This window comes from Pristiophorus japonicus, chromosome 7, assembly GCF_044704955.1.
Source record: "Pristiophorus japonicus isolate sPriJap1 chromosome 7, sPriJap1.hap1, whole genome shotgun sequence".
NCBI classification, from domain to species: Eukaryota; Metazoa; Chordata; class Chondrichthyes; family Pristiophoridae; genus Pristiophorus; species Pristiophorus japonicus.
This window is the reverse complement of record NC_091983.1, coordinates 21,339,276-21,362,987: the sequence shown is the minus strand read 5'-3', so window position 1 is coordinate 21,362,987 and position 23,712 is coordinate 21,339,276.

Here is a 23,712-nt window from a genome sequence, read left to right as displayed (position 1 = left end):
GTATCTTACCATGCTGTACATGACTATAACTAGATATGACCTGTAACCACAAGCAAACTTTACCACCAGGTGTGCACTTGCAGGAGACACTGCATGCCTGTTCCACACAGGTATATAAAGACAGGTCTCAGGCAAGTGCGGCATTCGAGAGCTGTGTAATAAAGGTGCAGGTCCTGAGTGACCTTGATTTCAGCATGTGCCTTGTGTGAGTCTGTACTGCAGGGTCAGGACTTTACAGTGGCGATGAGTTACGGGATCACAGAATCCACAGAATGGCTACCAACGGCTCAGATGAGAAATACAATGCTGGAGACAATTGGGAGGACTTTATAGAAAGGCTCCAGCAAAGCTTTGTAACCAAAGACTGGTTAGGCGATGATAAGGCAGACAAGAGAAGAGCCCATCTCTTGACCAGCTGTGGCGCGAAAACATACGCCTTAATGAAGGACCTGCTGGCACCCGAGAAACCAGTAAGCAAGTCGTTTGAGGAGTTGAGCACTCTGATGAGAGACCACCCGAAGCCAGCGAGCAGCCTGCACATGGCCAGACACAGGTTCTACAACTACAGACGCTGTGTGGGCCAGAGCATACCCGACTTTGTGGCGGAACTTCGGAGGCTGGCTAGTTTATGTGAGTTCTCCGATGAACTAAGGAGAGAAGTACTGAGAGACTTTTTCATTGAAGGAATAGGTCACGCAGGCATATTCCGAAAGCTCATAGAGACCAAGAACTTGACCCTAGAGGCAGCAGCACTAGTCGCACAGACATTCTTGGCAAGAGAAGAAGAAACGAGGTTGATCTATACTGCGGGTACGACAACTAACGAAACGTCGATTTCAGCATGCTGTTTGCAGAAGCTGCAACTATACAGGGCATCTGGTTCGCATGTGCAGGAAAACGGCAGCTTGGCTGATATACGAATCGGAAGGGTCAGAAAGCGGACCAGAAGACGGTGGGGACAGTGCCCGGGGCGCCAGGGTACAGCGGGTCAACACGATCAATGTCCATTGTTCTTACAACAAGCTGCCTCCAATTATGATGAGGGACCTACTCAACGGGATACCCGTCAACATGGAACTGGACACGGGAGCTCGTCAATCTCTCATGAGCATCCAACAATTTGAACCGCTGTGGCCACACATAAGCAACAGACCAAAACTCACAAGGATCGACATCAAACTAAGGACCTATACCAAAGAAATCGTCCCAGTCCTTGGCAGCGCCATGCTCTCAGTCACACACAAAGGGACGGTGAACCGACTTCCCCTGTGGATTGTCCCCGGAGATCTCCCAGCACTGTTGGGGAGAAGCTGGCTGGCAATACTAAATTGGAAATGGGATGATGATCACGCCATGTCATCAGAGGAACAGACCTCCTGCTCAACAGTTCTAAGTCATTTTGAACATCTCTTTCAGCCAGGTGTGGGCACCTTCAAAGGGGCTAAAGTTAAAATCTACATCACACAGGATGCCAGACCGGTCCATCACAAGGCTAGAGCTGTGCCTTATGTGATGAGGGAAAAGATTGAACACGAACTGGACCGGCTTCTGCGGGAAGGCATTATCTCACCCGTGGAATTTAGCGACTGGGCAAGTCCCATCGTCCCCGTCATGAAGCCTGATGAATCCATACGAATCTGTGGGGATAACAAGTCTACCATAAACAGAGTCTCCCTACAATACCCGCTGCCCAGAGTGGAGGACCTATTTGCCACATAGGCTGGAGGAAAACTTTTCTCGAAACTAGATCTCACATCTGTGTATCTGATGCAAGAACTGACTGAAGTGTCTAAGCTACTCACCACCCCCCACACATCGAGGCCTTTTTATGTACAATTGATGCCTATTAGTAATTATATCAAAATAGTCATCATACATAACTTGCATGGTTATACATAACAAAAGATATTAACTTATTTTGCCTTATTTACAAATCAAACTTAACCACTTGTTTTCTGTTTCAAAGAGGAAACCTTCCTTCTCGAACAGAACTTTCCAAACATGGTGTCGAACTTAGAATCATTCTAGGCTGATCCTGAGGAAAGTTTTCCTCCCAGGGATAACCTTGATCTACATTTGAACTCTCTACAACTTCAGACTGTTTGTCTGCCTGACTCGGACTCAGACTTAAATTCGGACTTTCTCTTGGACTTGTTTCTAGTACATCTGATGTAGGATTTGTTCCTAGTATTCTATTTGTAATAAGACTATATGTCTCATCAGAAATAATCGAATCATTCCAACTTTCAACTCCTTCCACATCTGTAGATAAAATATGATCAATGTGAACAAGCCTGACCTGTCCATGATCAAACATCTTGATCAAATATGTGCGAGGACGACGTATCTTCACCACTCTTCCTGGTAACCACATTAACCACATGATGATGGTTCTTCACTTTCACCATCTGATTTAATTTCATACTTCTCTCTCTTACACTACCTCTATCATGATTCTCTTTCTGTTTTAATTGTTTCTCTTCTACAGATTGTGCCAAGTTTGGTTTTAACAACAAGAACCTAGTTCATGCTTGTCATTTGAGAAACAACTCTGCTGGTGTTCTACCAGTAGTTGTATGAGGAATATTATATGTAATTAGAAAATTAGCCAATTTGTACTCCAACGCCAACTGCCATTTCTTTGGATTTGGATCCAACATTTGCTTGAAGAGGGCATGTTTTACAATTTGTACTGTGTTCTCTGCTGCACCATTCAAAGCAGGGTGGTATGGTGGAACCTTGGTATGTTTCACACCATTTTTGCTTATGAACTGTGCAAATTATTCTGAACAAAATTGTGATCCATTATCAGAAACAATTTCTTCTGGGAGGAGATACGAAGAAAATAATCTTTGCAAATTGTCTGGTGTTTTATTTGTTGTTATTTTCCGCATTGGAAACACCTCCACCCATTTCGAATCGTTATCAATCACAATGAACAATTGCTCTCCTTCGAGCTCAGCAAAATCGATTGCCAAACTCTGGGATGCCATTTTCATGGCTGTAATGGTACTACTGATGGTGTTTTCTTGCTCAAAGATTGACATGTTGTACACTGACGAAGAATGTGCTCTATATCTTTATCTAGATCTGGCCACCATAAGAAACTGCATGCAAAACTCTTGGTCAAGCACATTCCCAGGTGCTGGTCATGAAGATCTCCTAATAGTTTGGACCTGAATTTATTTGGAATAATCAGTTTTGCTCCTCACATGATATAATCTTTATCCAAGGACAATTCATTCCTACGAACGACATATTGATGGATATCTTTCTCTGATACCTGGTTTGGCCAGCCATTTGCGATGTAATCATACACCTTTGACATAACTGGGTCACGTTTGTTTGCTATACCAATCTCTTCAGCTATGACTGCCAGCTTATCAATGTATAAAAAATAGAACACTTCTTCCCTATCGGGTGTAACTTGGGAAGGCAACCTGACATAGCATCAGCATTACTGTGATCAGCTGATCATCTGTACACAATGTCTTACATATATGCTAACAAAATCAAAGCCCATCTCCGCATCTAAGGTTGGAATTGGGGACTTTGGATGGAGGATTGCTGTCAGGGGCTTATGATCCGTAACGCTGGTAAACCTACAACGAAACAAGTATTGTGGAACTTCTTCACCCCAAAAATGAATGCCAAAGCTTCCCTTTCGATTTGTGCATTATTGTGCTCACTGGCACTGAGAGCGTGTGAAGCAAAAGCAATTGGTCTCTCCTCCCCACTATGTAGTATATGCGAGATCACTGCCCCAACTCCATGCGGAGAGGCGTCACATGCTAGCTTGATATCCTCAGATACGTCATAGTGAACTAAATCTTTGACAACTGGTTTTTACACTCCTTGAATGCTGCGTCGCATTCTTCTGACCACTTCCAATGGACTGTTTTTTCAATAGATCATTCAGTGGAGCCAAATTTGGTAGGAACTTCCCATAATAGTTCAAAAGACCCAAAAATGATCAAAGTTCAGTGACACTCTTGGGAGTGGGTGCATTACTAATTGCATCCAGCTTTCCCTTGTTTGGATGTAAACCATCTTTGTCTACTCTGTGCCTTAAGTACTCCACTGAGTTTTGAAATAACTCATACTTGCGAGCAGTATGAGCACTTCATTCAGTATGCTATTATGGATTTGCCTGTTTGGTACTGAAATGAGTATGTCATCTAAATAACGTACTACCCATTCAAATGTTTGCAAAATCTGATTCATCACCATTTGGAATATGGCAGGGGCGGAAGACACTCCAAATGGTAGCCTATTAAATTGATATAAGCCTAGATGAGTATTTATAGTCAAGCATGACTTGGACACCTCATCTAGTTCAAGTTGTAAGTAGGCATTTGTCAGATCTAACTTTGAGAAGATCTGACCACCTGTCAGTGTTGTGAACAAATCTTCTATATTCAGCAATGTACTGGGGAGATTACCCTCTAGAACCTGGTTTACGGTTACTTTATAATCACCACACAACCTTACCTTACCATCGGATTTAGGTACAACAACAATGGGTGTAACCCAATTACATAGATCTATCTTAGAGATAATGTTCTCAGTCTCTAGTCTTTTGAGTTCTTGCTCAGCTTTCTCCTTGAGTGTGTATACGGAACATGGCTTGCAGTAAACTGGTCTAGCGTCCTTCTGTACCTTGACACTCACCTTGAAGCCTTGGATCGGACTGCCTGTTTCGCAGAATACCTTCAGATACAACTTGATGACATCATCCTTCGATGCAAATCTCATTTTAACACGATAAATCTCATTCCAATCCAGCTTCAGTGATCCCAACCAATTTGTACATAGTTAGGCAGGTTTGTCTCCTGCCACTACTAAGAGAGGCAAGCTCTGAAATTGATCCTTGTATTTCATCGGTACGGTGATACGTCCTACCACAGAGATTTGCTCGCTTGAGTAGCCGAGCAGCTCTTTCTTTGACTTCTCCAAAGGAAAATCACTCAACTTGTCAAATAAAAAGAAACATTGTAGAAGTAGGGGACAGTATCAATAGGGGATAGATAAGGTTCTCTGCAGCCGAGAGCGTGAGTCCCGAAGGCTGTGTTGATTGCCTGGTGCCAGAGTTAAGGACATCTCCTCTGGGCTGGAGAGGAACTTAGAGTGGGAGGGGAAAGATCCAGTTGTCATGATCCAGGTGGGTACCAACGACATAGATAGGACAAAGAACGAGGTTCTGTTGCGGGAGTATGAGCAGCTAGGAGCCAAATTAAAAAGCAAAACCACAAATGTAATAATCTCTGGATTACTACCTGAGCCACGAGCAAATTTGCATAGGGTAAATAAGATCAGAGAGTTAAACACGTGGCTCAAAGACTGCCGTGGGAGAAATGGGTTTTGGTTCGTGGGACACTGGCACCAATACTGGGATGAGAGAGAGGGTGCTGCTCTGTTCGCACAGGCTCCAATTAGACCGTGCTGGGACTAGGGTCCTGGCAAATCAAATAACTAGTGCTGTAGAGAGGGCTTTAAACTAATTAGTCGGGGGGGAGGGTTCAGGTGAGCGGAAATGCAAAAAGTCAAAGATTAAGGAGAAGACAATAGAGCAGGGTAGCACTGGGGGAAATGATGACCAGAGCATGACAGGAAGGGACAGAATATGTAAACATAAAGGTGAATCAGAAAGTGGGGTCAAAGCAGGAAAACATGGTAAAAAAACAAATTGTAAAACTCTTTATCTGAATGCAAGTAGCATTCGCAACAACATCGATGAGTTGATGGCATAAATAGATACAAATGGGTATGCTCTGATAGCCATTACAGAGACGTGGTTGCAGGGTGACCAGAATTGGGAACTAAATATTCAGGGGTATTTGACAATTCAGAAGGACAGACAGAAAGGAAAAGGAGGTGGGGTAACACTCTGAATAAAGCATGAGATCAGGGCGTTAGTGAGAAATTATATTGGCTCAGAAGATCAAGCTGGTTAATCAGTTTGGGTGGAGATAAGGAATAATAAGGGGAAAAAGTCACTGGTGGGCATAGTCTATAGGCCCCTTAACAGGAGCTACATTTTTGGACAGAGTATAAATCAAGAAATAATGGAGGCTTGAATTAAAGGAACTGCAATAACCATGGGCGATTTTAACCTTCATATTGATTGGACAAAGCAAATTGACCAAGGTAGCCTTGAGGAAGGGTTCACAGAGTGTATCTGGGATAGTTTCCTTGAACAGTACGTTGTGGAACCAACTAGGGAGCAGGCTGTCTTAGATATGGTAGTGTGTAATGAGACAGGATTAATAAATGATCTTGTAGTAAAGGATCTTCTAGGAATGAGTGACCATAACATGGTTTGAATTTCAAATTCAGTTGGAGGGTGAGAAAGTTGATTCTCAAACCAGGGCCCTAAGCTTAAATAAAGGAGACTACAAAGGTATAAATGCAGAGTTGGCTAAAATGGACTTGGAAAATAGATTAAAATATGGGAGGTTGATGAGCAGTGGAGCAGACATTTAAGGAGATATTTCATAACACGGAACAAAAATATATCCCAATGAGAAGGAAAGACTGTAAGAGAAGGGATAACCACCTGTGACTAAATAAAGGATGGTATCAAATTGAAAACAAAGGCATACAATGTGGCCAAGATTAATGGGAGGCCAGAGGATTGGGAAACTTTTAAAAACCAGCAAAGAACGACTAAGAAAATAATAAAGGGAGGGAAGATAGATTATGAATGTAAACTGGCATAAAATATAAAAACAGATTGTAAGAGTTTCTATAGGCACATAAAAAGGAAAAGAGTGGCGAAAGTAAATATCAGTTCCCTAGACGATGAGACTGGGGAATTAACAATAGAGAACAGGGAAATGGCAGAGATGTTGGACAAATATTTTGTATCGGTCTTCACGGTAGAAGACACTAAAAACATCCCAATAGTGGATAATCAAGGGGCTATAGGGAGGAAGGAACTTAGGGCCCAAGTTTCCACTTGATTTGCGCCTGATTTTTAGGAGCAACTGGTGGAGAATGGACTATCTTAGAAATTGCAATTCTCCACATTTTTTTTTCTGCAGTTCTAGTCAGGTAGAACAGTTCCACTTTGGAACAGAATTTTTTCTTCAAAAGGGGGTGTGTCCGGCCACTGACGCCTGATTTCAAAGTTTCCACAGTGAAAACGTACTCCAAACTAACTTAGAATGGAGCAAGTGAAGATTTTTGTAGAACTGAAAAAACCTTGTCTACACATTAAAAAATCAGGCGCAGGTTAGAAATTAGGCGTCCAGAACGAGGTGGGGGGGGGGGGGGGAGGGAGGGGAAGGGAAGTCATTAAATTCTACAATAAATCCTTATTTATACTTATACAAATATTATACAAATAAATCCAACCTGAATAAAAATTTATAAGCAAAGAAAAGATTAAATAAACCATCTTCCTACCTGTGTGAAAGTGCTTCAGCCAGGGAGAATGCTGCAGCAAGCCTCACAAAACGAGGCAGCCGTTTTCGAACGCGGAGGGGGGGAAGGAAGCCGTTCCAGACGGCCGGCGGGAGGGCGGGAACCGACCGCCAACCGAATGCGGGGGGGAGGGGGGGGTGGGAAACCGTTCCAGACGGCAGAAGGGAGGGAGGGAGGGAACCGACTGCCGACCGAACGCAGTGGGGGGGGGGGGGGTGGGGGGGGGAGGAAGCCGTTCCAGATGGCGGGAGGGAGGGAGGGAGGGAAGGAGACAGAAGGCTGCAGGAAGCCTCAGAAATTGAGGAGCCATTTCCCGACGGTAAAAGGGGGAGGTCGTCGGGAAACGGCTGCCTCAACTTTCTGAGGCTTCCTGCAGCCTTCTCAGTGCTGATGTGCTGATGGCAATGTGCTTTTATTAAAAAATGTTCAAAAACTAAACAGCTACAAAGAACTACAAAAATGGCCGAGTGCCAATTTTTTTTTCACACTGAGCGTGCGCGAACGCTCCAACGCGCACGCGCAGCATTGCCGGCAGGAAAAAAACTAATTTAAATAGTACCCGCCCCCTCCCACTTACAAAATCGGCGCGAGTGTAGGCTCCGCCCCCCCTGGGCATCGCGCCAAACAGACAAGGAGCTGCAGAACGCTCCAGAATCGCAAGTTTTTTTTCCGGCGCCATTTTAGGCCGTTTTTTATCGTATGGAAACTTGGGCCCTTAATATAATCACTATCAATAAAGTAGTAGTACTCGGTAAAATACTGGAACTAAAGGCGGACAGGTCCCTTGGACCTGATGCCTTACATCCTAGGGTCTTAAAAGAAGTGGATGCAGAGCAACCGGATGCATTGGTTGTAATGTACCAAAATTCCCTGGATTCTGTGGAGGCCCCAGCGGATGAGAAAACCACAAATGTAATGTCCTTATTTAAAAAAGGAGGCAGCAGGAAAGCAGGAAGCTATAAACCAGTTAACCTAATATCTGTCACTGGGAAAATTCTGGAGACCATTAATAAGAAAACACGAGCAGGATATTTCGAAAAGCCTAATTCAATCAAGCAGAGTCAGCTTGGTTTTATGAAAGGGAAATCATGTTTGAAAAATATGCTGGAGTTCTTTGAGGATGTGACGAGCAGGATGGATAAGGGGGGACCAATGGATGTGGTGTATTTGGATTTACAGAAGGCATTTGATAAGGTACCACATAAAAGATTACTGCTCAAGATGGGGTTGGGGGTAATATATTAGCATGGATAGAGGTTTGGCAAACTAATGGAAAACAGAGATTTAGGATAAATGGGTCATTTTCTGGTTGGCAAACAGTGACTAGTGGGATGCTGCAGGGATCGGTGCTGGGTTCTCAACTATTTACAATTTATATTAATGATTTGGATGTAGGAACCGAGTGTAATGTAGCCAAGTTTGCTGATGATACAAAGATGGGTGGGAAATCAAATTGTGAGGAGGACACAAAAATTCTTCAAAGGGATATAGACAGTCTAAGTGAGTGGGAAAAAAATTGGCTGATGGAGTATAATGTGGGAATATGTGAGGTTATCCACTTTGGCAGAAAAAATAGAAAAGCTAATTATAATTTAAATGGAGAAAAACTGCAAAGTGCTGCAGTACAGAGGGACCTGGGGGTCCTTGTACATGAAACACAAAAGATTTGTATGCAGGTACAGCAAGTAATCAGGAAGGCAAATGGAATGTTGGCCTTTATTGCAAGGGGGATTGAGTATAAAAGTAGGGAAGTCCTGCTCCAACTGTACAGGGTATTGGTGAGGCCACACCGAGAGTACTGCATTCAGTTTTGGACTCTGTAATTAAGAAAAGACATACTTGCATTGGAGGCTGTTCAGACAAGGTTCACTTGGTTGATTTCGGAGATGAGGGGGTTGACTTATGAAGATAGGTTGAGTAGGTTGGGTTTATACTCATTGGAGTTCAGAAGAATGAGATGTGATCTTATGGAAACATATAAGATAATGAGGGAGCTCGACAAGGTGGATGCAGAGAAGATATTTCCACTCATAGGGGAAACTAAAACTTTGGGGCATCGTCTCAGAATAAGGGGCCGCCCATTTAAAACTGAGATGAGGAGGAATTTCAACCTTCAGAAGGTTGTAAATCTGTGGAATTCTCTGCCCCAGAGAGCGGTTGAGGCTGGGTCATTGAATATATTTATATATTTAAGGCAGAGAGAGACAGATTTTTGAGCGATAAGGGAATATATGTTTATGGGGAGCGGGCAGGGAAGTGGAGCTGAATCTATGATCAGATCAGCCATGATCTTATTAAATGGCGGAGTAGGCTTGAGGAGCCAGATAGAAACATAGAAGCATAGAAAATAGCTGCAGGAGTAGGGCATTCGGCCCTTCGAGTCTGCACTGCCATTCAATATGAACATGGCTGATCATTTTTGCAACTTCAGTACCCCATTCCTGCTTTTTCTCCTTACCCCTTGATCCCTTTAGCCCTAAGGGCCAGATCTAACTCTCTTTTGAATATATCTAACAAACTGGCCTCAACAACTTTCTGTGGTAGAGAATTACACAGGTTCACAATTCTCTGAGTGAAGAAGTTTCTCCTCATCTCGGTCCAAAATGGTTTACTCCTTATCCTTAGACTGTGACCCCGGTTCAGGACTTCGCCAACATCGGGAACATTCTTCCTGCATCTAACCTGTCCAATTCTGTCAGAATTTTATATGTTTCTATGAGATCCCCTTTCATTCTTCTAAAGTCCAGAGAATATAAGCCTAGTCGATCCAGTCTTTCTTCATATGCCAGTCCTGTCATCCCGGGAATCAGTCCGGTGAACCTTCGCTGCACTCCCTCAATAGCAAGAATGTCCTTCCTCAGATTAGGAAATCAAAACTGTACACAATATTCAAGGAGTGGCCTCACCAAGGCCCTGTACAACTGCAGGAAGATGTCCCTGCTCCTATACTCATATCCTCTCACTATGAAGGCCAACATGCCATTTGCCTTCTTCACCGCCTGCTGTACCTGCATGCGAACTTTCAATGAATGATGTATCATGACACCCAGGGCTCATTGCACCTCCCCTTTTCCTAATCTGTCACCAATCAGGTAATATTTTGCCTTCCTGTTTTTACCACTAAAGTGGATAACCTCACATTTATCTACATTATACTGCATCGGCCATGCATTTGCCCACTCACCTAACCTGTCCAAGTCACTCTGCAGCCTCTTAGTATCCTCCTCACAGCTCACACTGCCACCCAGTTTAGTGTCATCTGCAAACTTGGAGATTTTACATTCAATTCCTTCGTCTAAATCATTAATATATATTGTAAATAGCTGGGGTCCCAGTACTGAACTTTGCGGTACCCCACTCGTCACTGCCTGCCATTCTGAAAAGGACCCATTTATTCCTACTCTTTGCTTCCTGTCTGCCAACCAGTTCTCTATCCACATCAATACATTACCCCCAATACCATGTGCTTTAATTTTGCACACTAATCTCTTGTGTGGGACCTTGTCAAAAGCCTTTTGTAAGTCCAAATACACCACATCAACTGGTTCTCCCGTGTCCACTCTACTAGTTACATCCTCAAAAAATTCCAGAAGAGTTGTCAAGCATGATTTCCCTTTCATAAATCCATGCTGACTTGGACCGATCCTGTCACTGCTTTCCAAATGCTCCGTTATTACATCTTTAATAATTGATTGCAACATTTTCCCCACCACCGATGTCAGGCTAATCGGTCTATAATTCCATGTTTTCTCTCTCCCTCCTTTTTTAAAAAGTGGGGTTACATTAGCTACGCTCCAATCCATAGGAACTGATCCAGAGTCTATAGAATGTTGGAAAATGACCACCAATGCATCCACTTCCTTAAGTACTCTGGGATGCAGACTATCAGACCCTGGGGATTTATCGGCCTTCAGTCCCATCAATGTCCCTACTAATAAGGATTTCCTTCAGTTCCTCCGTCTTTCTAGACCCTCGGTCCCCTAGTATGGCCTTCTTCTGCTCCTATTTCGTATGTTCTTATGTTCTTATGAATGGCCAGTGTCAATTTCCATGGGTATCCTGGTTCCTGCAACATCTACTTGGATGATGATGCTTTTCAAATCGCTATTAGATAACCTCGTGCCCCTGATGGTGTGAATCTCTTCGTCCTGTTGCTTTTCTTCCATGCTATGTAGTCTCTGGGAATTTCTTCTTACAGCCTTGAAAGTTAGTTTACTCTTCGGTCAGCATGCCTTTGCAAGATGCCCAGTTTTCCTGCCGAAGAAATACTCTGCCTTCACATATGGACAACTTTGAGCAATGTGTTGTCCAGGCACTGATAGCATGACTTCAATGTATTGTTACCTTGACCAGTTGCTGAGGCCTTTGGGACCAACTGCCTTTTACTTTTGACCTGCAGGCAATTCACCTTGGTTGTCTGATGATTGGAAATGGCTCAAAATTCTCGGGAGTATTGGTTGGCCATATCCATCGACATATCTGTCTGACAAGCTAAATCAAAAGTCAAGTTAGGAGTTGTCAACAACATCCTCCTGATCGCTTCATTTCTCATCCCACAAACAAAGCGGTCACGCAATGCTCGGTCTGAAATTTTCCGAAATGACAGTGAATGGATTGCTTTTCTAATGCTACAATTACAATTACACTGATACTTTCATCAATTAACTGATCTCATATTCCAAAACAATAACTTTCAGCAATTTCCAAGGGCTCAGGACAGGAGTGCAGTTAGAATCTCAGTAAATGATGTGTCCTTTGGCTTGACGGGAACAAACATATTTTGCAGAGTTTCATACACCTCGGGGCCTGCTTCAGTCAGAAAAATATTGGCCTAGAAATCCCGGTCGAGGTCTTTCCGCAGACGATCGACTGAAAGCGTTTTAAAAGATGCGCACCTACCTGTTCCTGCTGCGCCCACGAGAGATCTGGGTCCTGAGGCCTTCACTCACTGCATGTCGGGACGTCCAAAGGCTGCAGCTGGAGTCACATGGCTCTGGGCAGCCAATCAAAGTGCAGTATCTTCTCATTCATAATAATGGGAACTCCGTAAGTTGGAGTACCCATTATTACGATTGAGAAACAGCCCCCTCTAAACATCAAAACAAAAATAAAAAACACCACATATTTGATTTATTTAAATTAAAGTTCTTTATGTCTTATAAAAAAATATATAATTTTTCTGATTTTTGAAAAAGATTTTTAAATTATGGATTAAAATAAATTTAAAATAATGAAGGGGATAGACAGGATAGAGGCAGAAAGGTTGTTTCCACTGGTCAGGGAGACTAGAACTAGGGGGCACAGACTCAAAATATGGGGGAGCCAATTTAAAACCGAGTTGAGAAGGAATTTCTTCTCCCAGAGGGTTGTGAATCTGTGAAATTCTCTGCCCAAGGAAGCAGTTGAGGCTAGCTCATTGAATATATTCAAATCACAGATAGATAGATTTTTAACCAATAAGAGAATTAAGGGTTACCGGGAGCGGGCAGGTAAGTGGAGCTGAGTCCACGGCCAGATCAGCCGTGATCTTGTTGGGTGGAGGAGCAGGCTTGAGGGGCTAGATGGCCTACTCCTGTTCCTAATTCTTATGTTCTTATGTTCTTATTAATGTTGGGGAAGTCCAGAACCAGGGGTCACAGTCTAAGGATAAGGGTTAAGCCATTTAGGACCGAGATGAGGAGAAACTTCTTCACCCAGAGAGTGGTGAACCTGTGGAATTCTCTACCATAGAAAGTTGTTGAGGTCAATTCACTAAATATATTCAAAAAGGAGTTAGATGTAGTCCTTACGACTAGGGGGAATCAAGGGGTATGGCGAGAAAGCAGGAATGGGGTACTGAAGTTGCATGTTCAGCCATGAACTCATTGAATGGCGGTGCAGGCTCGAAGGGCCAAATGGCCTACTCCTGCACCTATTTTTTATGTTTCTATGTTTCTATTACCTTAGTGGGTAGGGTTTTTAAAAATAAAATGTGTTTTTTAAATTTATTTTACAATGTTTTGTGTTTTTAAAACTCTTACACCTGTAAAAGGAGGCTATGTGGCTGCTTTTATCAGACGCAAGAGTTTTCAGGTCAGTTGCTGGGCAAGATATGGACAGATACTGTTTGGCTACCGAGATGTGGAGGATCAGTCAAGCTGGACCTGGGGAAGCCAGGATTTCTAAGCCAGTGCGTTTTCTTTCCAAAACCACCTGATTACTGTTTTCATCATCGTGGACTTTGATAATACTATTTGTGGTGAAAAACATTTCTAGCCACTCCACATATGCTCCAAAAGTCTCTCGGTCATGTTGAAAGGCACCCAAGTGCCCTATTATTCCCAAAGATGCAGCCAGCTGGACTCTTCAGTTCAGCCAAGTGTGCTTGGTAATTTACCTTGTATTTTTAACTGTTTTGCAATACAGAGGACCGCTCTAGTCTCTCGTTGTTTGGCTGGAATCATCCACCAACAAAAATTTCAGCTAGAGTATCCAGGAATCCGATCGTACATCGCCAAAGTGATATCTTCCTTATGACATCATAAACAGACACTTTACAAGATGGTTTCAACTCCGGAACTCATTCGGTGACCTGTCACCTGATGCTTTTATTGTATTTACAGCAATGGCTGCATTACCACAGTACATATTACATAAATCACAACAGGTTTGCATCTTCACTGGCCTCACGAATACTGAAAACTGGCTGGAAGGCAGACATTCCTGATCACACTGCTGCTTTGAGGACTACACTAGTTCATAATCAATTGATCAGGAGATATATACTGTCAAACTTCTTCCCAAAGGACACAGACAGGCTAAGTGAGTGGGCAAAAATTTGGCAGATGGAGTATAATGTTGGAAAGTGTGAGGTCATGCAATTTGGCAGAAAAAAATTAAAGAGCAAGTTATTATTTAAATGGAGAAAGATTGCAAAGTGCTGCAGAACAGCGGAACCTGGGGGTACTTGTGCATGAAACACAAAAGGATAGTATGCAGGTACAGCAAGGATCAGGAAGGCCAATGGTATCTTGGCCTTTATTGCAAAGTTGGATGGAGTATAAAAACAGGGAAGTCTTGCTACAGCTATAAAAGGCATTGGTGAGGCCACACCTGGAATACTGCATGCAGTTTTGGTTTCCATATTTACGAAAGGATATACTTGCTTTGGAGGCAGTTCAGAGAAGGTTCACTAGGTTGATTCCGGGGATGAGGGTGTTGACTTATAAGGAAAGGTTGAGTAGGTTGGGCCTCTACTCATTGGAATTTAGAAGAATGAAAGGTGGTCTTATGGAAACGTATAAGATTGAGGGGGCTTGACAATGTGGATGCAGAGAGGATGTTTCCACTGATGGGGGAGGCTAGAACTAGAGGGCATGACCTTAGAATAAGGGGCCGCCCATTTAAAACAGAGACGAGGAGAAATTTCTTCTCTCAGAGGGTTGTAAATCTGTGGAATTTGCTGCCTCAGAGAGCTGTGGAAGCTGGGATATTGAATACATTTAAGACAGAAATAGTTTCTTAAACGATAAGGGGAAAAGAGATTATGGGGAGCAGGCGGGGAAATGGAGCCGAGTCCATGATCAGATCAGCCATGATCTTATTGAATGGTAGAATAGGCTCGAGGGGCCATATGGCCTACTCCTGTTCCTACTTCTTATGTTCTTATGTTCCCAGCACTGGCTGTTGATGTGCCAAGAAAGGAGGCAAAGAGCAAAGAAAAATCATTGAGGAAGGCAAATAAAACTTGTATTTATATAGCGCCTTTCGTGACCACTGGACATCCCAAACGCTTTACAATCAATTAAGTACTTTTTAAAGTGTAGTCACTGTTATAATGTAGAAAACACGGCAGCCAGTTTGTGCACAGCAAGCTCCCACAAACAGCAATGTGATAATAACCAGATATCCTGTTTTAGTGATGTTGAGTAAGAGATAAATATTGGCCAACACACCAGGGATAACTCCCCTGTTCTTCTTGAAAATAGTGTCATGGAATATTTTACATCCATCTGAGAGAGCAGACGGGGCCTCGGTTTAACATCTCATTAGAAAGATGGCACCTCGGATAGTGCAGCACTCCCTAAGCACTACACTGGATTTCCAGCTGAGATTATGTGCTTAAGTCTCTAGAGCAGGACTTGAACCCACAACCTTCAGGACTCACAGGTGAGCATGCTACCCACTGAGCAATGGCTGACACCTGGATTAAGTTTAGTTACAAAAACAAACTGGAAAAATTAGTACAAAGAGGACAGTGAAGAGACCTCAGGAGATTTAATAGAGGTGTTCAAAATCATGAAGGGTTTTGATTGAATAGTTCAGGAGAAACTGTTTCCACTGGCAGGAGTGTCTTTAACCAGAGGACACAAATGTAAGATCATTGGCAAAAGAGCCAGGGGTGAGGTGAGGAGAATTATTTTTACACGGAGCGTTGTGCTCTGGAATGCATTACTTGAAAGGGCGGTGGAAGCAGATTCACTCGTAACATTCAAAAGGAAAGTGGATATAAATTTAAAAAAGGAAAAATTTGCAAGGCTACGGGAAAGGACAGGGACTAATTGAATAACTCTATCAAAGAGCTCGCACAGGCACAATGGGTCAAATGGCCTCCTTCTGTGATGTATCATTCTGTAAGAGTGAACAAATTTCACATATTTTAAAGCCATCTAATTAACTGAAATGAATTGTCCTCAAAGATCTTTTCTTTTCTTCTGTCAATCACCAAATTGTTTTGATTTAAGCTATACTTCCTTCTGAACAGCAGATGACATCAATCTCTGTAATTTACAATGTGATTGCATGTCAATTAAAAATCACCAAGAGCTGTGAGGCTACGAATTTATTGCATTATATTCGTCTGAAGAAAGGCAAATGGAAAAGTCAAATGTGGTTAATTGTTTGAGATCATGCCATTGAGAGAGAACCTCACCTGCCAGAACTGCATATCAAAACACAGTGGGCGCACTATAATTGAGTACCTGGTACAGATAGCAAATAAAGTCCCTGACAAGGGCGCTAATGATGAAATTTACCCCTGTGTGTATTGTTGTTGCTAATGCTGAAATCAGTTGCTGACTTTGCAGATCATCATCATCAACAGCATCGCTGGAACATTTTCACTAACACAACTTGTATTTATGTAGCAGCTTTAACATAGAAAAACATACAAAGACTCAGCATAGAATAATATGATCAAAACCATGGACGTTGAGCCAAAGGAGGATTTATTGAAGGGGTACCTCAAAGCCTAAAATGATATGGGCAGCAGGGATTTGGTTGAGCTGAAGTTTCTGGAGGGCAGAGAACGTGGAGTTCACCAGGAAACCATTGGAATAGTCGATTCTGGAGGTGACAGAGTCATGAATGATAATTTGAAATGACTTATGATTAGACAGCAGTATATGTACCACCTTAATCAACTTGTGACTCCATCAAACACTGCTCATGTAATCTGATTTACTTGTGGTATGTTGCATGGCAGTTTACCAGAAGTACCGTGTCCCCTTGGAAACTGGAAGCATGGGAACTCGCTCCTGTAAAGTCTAGAGTTCACTAACCATTCATAGGGATGTCAGGTGTTAGGTCAGTGGCTCAAGATTTCATAGCTTAAGAACCACCGAGTTCAAACCTAAAAAAAGACCTTAAAGCTACACCAGATAGTGTGATTAGCCCTGCATTTCAAGACATCAGATGATTTACTTTTAAATTAATAATATCCAGAGATCATAGAATCATAGAAAAATTACGACAAAGAAGAAGGCCATTTGGCCCATCGTGTCCATGCTGTGATGGTGAAAGCCTGTATAGTGGTCATATGTACCCCAAAGGCTTATTGCTTTCAGTCCCTCATCTGGAAGCTCCAACAGATAGCACAAAACCTGCATTATTTCAGAAGGCAAATGGTTGAGCACTTGGTCCAAACACTACATGGCATTCTTTCTTCTACTTGTAGGTCCAACATTTTTCAGTAGTTGGATTATAGTATTAATTAGATAGAGATAGAGATAAAGGGAGGAAGAGATAGATAAAAAGAGTTGCATTTATATAGCTCTATTTTATATAGCTCTTTTCATGGCCTTAGGACATTCCAAAGCGATTTACATCCAATGAAGTATTTTTGAAGTGTAGTCACTGTTGTAATGTAGGAATAATGTTCAAATATAGCCATCAGAGCTTCTAACAATAATCCCTTGACGTATTTGAATTAGAAAGGCTTTCATTCAATCAATGTGCTGATTGATGAGTTCCTATCAGAGTGCAGCCCCTATAAACAGTGAAAATCCACAGTCCCAGCAGCAGATGTGTCTTGCTTTGGCCGTGCCTTCATGTTGTTCCTCCTCCTTTGCTGTCACCTCAGTGTACTCTTCCTCACTTCTCCTGTTTGCTTTACCACGCGTTCTCTCCATTCTGGTTCACCTGAGGTGGATGAACCTGAACTGGTGCCTGCCTGGTCATGAGTGTTCGATGGGTGCTCTGGGGATATGTTGGCTTCTTCCTCAACTTTTGGTGGCATTGAAACAGAGAGGAAGGCAGCAAGCATTGGCATAGTGCACACTGAAAAAGTTCTGCACAGAGAACCAAGGGTAATTCAATGAGCACCATGCATTGTTGGGCAGACATGCCTGTGCATTACTGGGAGAAAGTTTCAGTGCAGTGGGCCCGACCTGCAAGGATCATCAAAGCAGGTCGGGGCCTTAAAGGAGGAGCAGCGTGAAGCATACCACTTCAAGGAGCAGCACGAGCCGGTTCAGGGGGGTGATGGCGGTAGTGTGTGCAGTTTTGGTCTCCTAATCTTGCTGTTGAGGGAGTGCAGCGAAGGTTCACCAGACTGATTCCCAGGATGGCAGGACTGACATATGAAGAAAGATTGGATCGGCTAGGTTTATATTCACTGGAATTTAGAAGAATGAGAGGGAATCATATAAAGCATATAAAATTCTAATGGGTTTAGACAGGTTAGATGCAGGAAGAATGTTCCCAATGTTGGGGAAGTCCAGAACCAGGGGTCACAGTCTAAGGATAAGGGGTAAGCCATATAGGACCGAGATGAGGAGAAACTTCTTCACTCAGAGAATTGTGAACCTGTGGAATTCTCTACCACAGAAAGTTGTTGAGGCCAGTTCATTAGATATATTCAAAAAGGAGTTAGATGTAGTCCTTACTACTAGGGGGATCAAGGGGTATGGCGAGAAGGCAGGAGTGGGATACTGAAGGCCATGATCATATTGAATTGTGGTGCAGGCTCGAAGGGCCGAATGGCCTGTTCCTGCACCTATTTTCTATGTTTCTACGTTTCTAAAGAGGGAGACTGGATTGGACGTTACCGAGGTCCAGATCACTGATTGGAGAGTGGGTAGATACCGCGGCAGTGGCGAGGTTGGGGCAAAGGATCGGCGAGGTCGGGGTGAAGGAACGGCGCGAGATTGTAGAGCGACGTGATCTGGGCCCAGGAGAGGCGTGAGTTTAGGGGCCCAGAAGAGGCGAGGCCCCAGGGGCAGCATGGGCCAGCCCACACTGCGATATGTGTGTGCACTAGATCCATGCAGCAGAACTGGTCTCCAGTCGTCTTGGTTAACCTTTGCCACTGGACCAAGACCTAGCTCTGTCAAGCCCGTGTGGTGGCTGATATGCAACAGCCACCACATGTTAAAAAAATCCACGCACAGGCATGCAGTTCAGGATCTGGAACATTAGGTCCTTCATTGAAACACCTGCGAACTCATCCCTTTTTGACATGGAAGCAAGTCACCCTCGATACAAGGGATTGCCAATGATGATGAATGATTTGATGAGTTAAAGGAAAAGCAAGAAGATGTTGTTGAAGAAAACACTTGTTTTGTTGGACTTGAAGGGAGCTATCATGCCCTGTGGTGCGCACACCCTCCCTGGCCCCACACAGTCTGGGGCCCATACCCTCTGGGGCTCAAACAGTCCGGGGCCTATAACCTCCGGGGCCAACAGCCTCTCCGACCCCACACAGTTCGGGGCCCACCCCCTCCAGGGCCCACACAGTCCGGAGCCCATAACCTCCGGGGCCCACACCCTCCAGGGCCCATACCCTCCGGGGCCCACATCCTCCTCGGTCCCACACAGTCCGAGGCCCATAGCCTCCGGGGCCCACACCCTCCGGGACCCACACCCTCCGGGGCCCACACTGTCCGGGGCCCACACCCACCGGGACCCACACCCTCCGGGGCCCACACCCTCTGGGGCCCACACCCTCCGGGACCTACACCCTCCGGGGCCCACACCCTCTAGGACCCATACCCTCCAGGGCCCACACCCTCCGGGACCCACACCCTCCGGGGCCCAAACCTTCTGGGGCCCACACCCTCCACAGGCCCACACCCTCTGGGGCCCACACCCTCCCCAGGCCCACACCCTCCCCAGGCTCACACCCTCCCCAGGCCCACTCCCTCCCCGAGCCCCACACCCTCCTCGACCCACATTCTCCTTGACCCACACCATCCCCGAGCCCACACCGTCCCTGGTCCACTCGCTCTGGGGCCCACATCCTCTCATGCCCACACCCTCCCTGGGCTCATATCCTCCCTGGCCCACATTCTTCCCGGGCCGCACACCCTCCCCAACCCATGCCCTCCCCGGGCCCACACCCTCCCCCGGCCCACATCCTTCCCACATGCTCGATTCCTGCGACTCAGGAGGTCAAGGGTCACCTTGACATGCGCAGAAAAGGAGACAGAGAGAGAGGGAGCTCAGAGGGACTGAAGGCGTGGCTGGGTGTGGTGTGGCTGCTTTGGGAAGAAGGAGGGAGACTTTAGAGCTTCACAGCAAGTAGACAAACAAAAAGTAGCTGTTAACAGCCACATATTTGACCGAATTTTCCCTATAATGGAGGGAGAGGAGGAGGCACCACAGCACGCTGTGGAGACTGACGCTGGAGAGAGCAGTGAAGTGGGAGAGGAGCACATTGGAGGCCACAAAGAGCCAGGAGGTTCTCGGACGAGCAAATGCCTCCCTCCTGCAGGAGGTCGAGTCACGCTGGGGTGATTTGACACAGGGAGGCGTGGGAAGCCCACCCCAAAGGCATACCAGAGGTTATGGACCGAGATAGCAGAGGTGGTCTCGTCGGCAACCAACGAGGTGCGTGAGGGCAACCAATGCCGCAAACGATGGAACAACCTTGTGGGATCTGCAAGAGTAAGTATTACATTGACTTACATGTAGTGATGTATTTATAAAATTTTATTTGTAACAGAGTGACTATCAGCAGATGTGAGATCTTCCATTGTTACCGGGAATGTTTTACTCAAAGCCTGCGGTCACGGTGAACGTCTTTAGGGAAAGAATGATAATAATCATAATAATGATTACGTCTGTTGGTTATGTTTTGTATCAGTGTCTGTGAAAGTACCTAGCAATGATATCATGCAATGATCTCATGCCATGTCATCCTGTCACCTTTTACAGAAGAAGCTCTTGACGATGAGGTCCATGCAGAGGCGAAAGGGTGGGAGGGACCATCAGTCTCCAGTGACATCACTGACATGGAGGACCGAATGCTACCACGCATGGGGAAACACCCCCAGACAGCCACGGACTCATCTGCAGACCCTGAAGTGAAGCCACGTGAGTAAAGCTTATACCATTGCGTGATGTAATGTCAATAGGTGCCATGTGGGAAATCAAGGACGCTTCCAATGTCCCTGATGACTATGTGTGCAGGAAGTGTATCCAGCTACAGCTCCTGTTAGACTGTATGACGGCACTGGAGCTGCGGATGGATTCACTCTGGAGCATGCGCGATGCTGAGGATGTCGTGGATAGCACGTTCAGCGAGTTGGTAACACTGCAGGTAAAGGTTACAAAGGCAGATAGGGAACGGGTGACCATCAGGCAGAGTAGAAGTAGGAAGGCAGTGCAGGACTTCCCTGCGGTCATCTCCCTCCAAAACAGATACACTGCTTTGGATACTGTTGGGGGAGATGGCTCACCAGGGGAAGGCAGCAGCAGCCAAGTTCATGGCACCGTGGGTGGCTCTGCTGCACAGGAGGGCAGGAAAAAGAGTGGGAGAGCTATAGTGGTAGGGGATTCTATTGTAAGGGGGATAGATAGGCGTTTCTGCGGTCGCAACCAAGACTCCAGGATGGTATATTGCCTCCCTGGTGCAAGGGTCAAGGATGTCTCAGAGCAACTGCAGGACATTCTGGAGGGGGAGGGTGAACAACCAGCTGTTGTGGTGCATATAGGTACCAATGATATCGGTAAAAAGCGAGATGAGGTCCTACAAGCTGAATTTAGGGAGCTACGAGTTAAATTAAAAAGTAGGACCTCAAAGGTAGCAATCTCAGGATTGCTGCCAGTGCCACATGTTAGTCAGAGTAGAAATAGCAGGATAGCTAAGATGAATATGTGGCTTGAGGAGTGGTTCAAATTCCTACGACATTGGAATCGGTTCTGGGGGAGGTGGGACCAGTGCAAACTGGAAGGTCTGCACCTGGGCAGGACCGGAACCAATGTCCTAGGATGAGTGTTTGCTAGTGCTGTTGGGGAGGATTTAAACTAGTATGGCAGGGGGAATGGGAACCTATGCAGGGAGATAGAGGGAAATAAAATAGGGGCAGAAACAAAAGATAGAAAGGAGAATAGTAAAAGTGGAGGGCAGAGAAACCCAAGGCAAAAATCAAAAAGGGCCACATTACAGCAAAATTCTAAAGGGGCAAAGAGTGTTAAAAAGACAAGCTTGAAGGCTCTGTGCCTCAATGCGAGGAGTATTCGTAATAAGGTGGATGAATTAACTACGCAGGCAGCTATTAACGATTATGATATCATTGGGATTACAGAGACATGGCTCCAGGGTGACCAAGGCTGGGAACTCAACATCTAGGGTTATTCAACATTCAGGTAGGATAGACAGAAATGAAAAGGAGGTGGGGTAGCGTTGCTGGTTAATGAGGAAATTAACGCAATAGTAAGAAAGGACATTAGCTTGGATAATGTGGAATCTGTATGGGTAGAGCTGTGGAATAACAAAGGGAAGAAAACGTGAGTGGGAGTTGTGTACAGACCACCAAACAGTAGTAGTGAGGTCGGGGATGGCATCAAACAAGAAATTAGGGATGCGAGCAATAAAGGTACAGTAATTTTCATGGGCGACTTTAATCTACATATAGATTGGGCTAACCAGGCTGGTAGTAATGTGGTGGAGGAGGATTTCCTGCAGTGTATTAGGGATGGCTTTCTAGACCAATATGTCAAGGAACCAACTAGAGAGCTGGTCATCCTAGACTGGGTGTTGTGTAATGAAAGAGGACTAATTAACAATCTTGTTGTGCGAGGCCCCCTGGGGAAGAGTGACCATAATATGGTAGAATTCTTTATTAAGATGGAGAGTGACAGTGTTAATTCAGAGACTAGGGTCCTGAACTTAAGGAAAAGTAACTTTGATGGTATGAGACGTGAATTGGCTAGGATAGACTGGCAAATGATACTTAAAGGGTTGACAGTGGATAGGCAATGGCAGACATTTATAGATCACATGGATGAACTTCAACAATTGTACATCCCTGTCTGGAGTAAAAATAAAACGGGGAAGATAGCTCAACCATGGCTAACAAGGGAAATTAGGGATAGTGTTAAATCCAAGAAAGAGGCATATAAATTGTGCAGAAAAAGCAGCAAACCTGAGGACTGGGAGAAATTTAGAATTCAACAGATGAGGACAAAGGGTCTCATTAGGAGGGGGAAAATAGAGTATGAGTGGAGATTGCTGGAAACATAAAAACTGACTGCAAAAGCCTCTATAGATATGTGAAGAGAAAAAGATTAGTGAAGACCAACGTAGGTCCTTTGCAGTCAGAATCAGGTGAATTTACAATGGGAAACAAAGAAATGGCAGATCAATTGAACAAATACTTTTGATCTGCCTTCACTAAGGAAGACACAAATAACCTTCCGGAAATACTAGGGCTTTGAGGGTCTAGCGAAAAGGAGGAATTGAAGGAAATTCTTATTAGTCAGGAAATTGTGTTAGAGAAATTGATGGGATTGAAGGCCGATAAATCCCCAGGGCCTGATAGGCTCATCCCAGAGTAATAAGGAAGTGGCCCTAGAAATAATGGATGCATTGGTGATCATTTTCCAACAGTCTATTGACTCTGGATCAGTTCCTATGGACTGGAGGGTAGCTAATGTAACACCACTTTTTAAAAAAGGAGGGAGAGAGAAAACAAAGAATTATAGGCCGCTTAGCCTGACATCGATGGTGGGGAAAATGTTAGAATCAATTATTAAAGAGGAAATAGCAGAGCATTTGGAAAGCAGTAACAGGATTGGTCCAAGTCA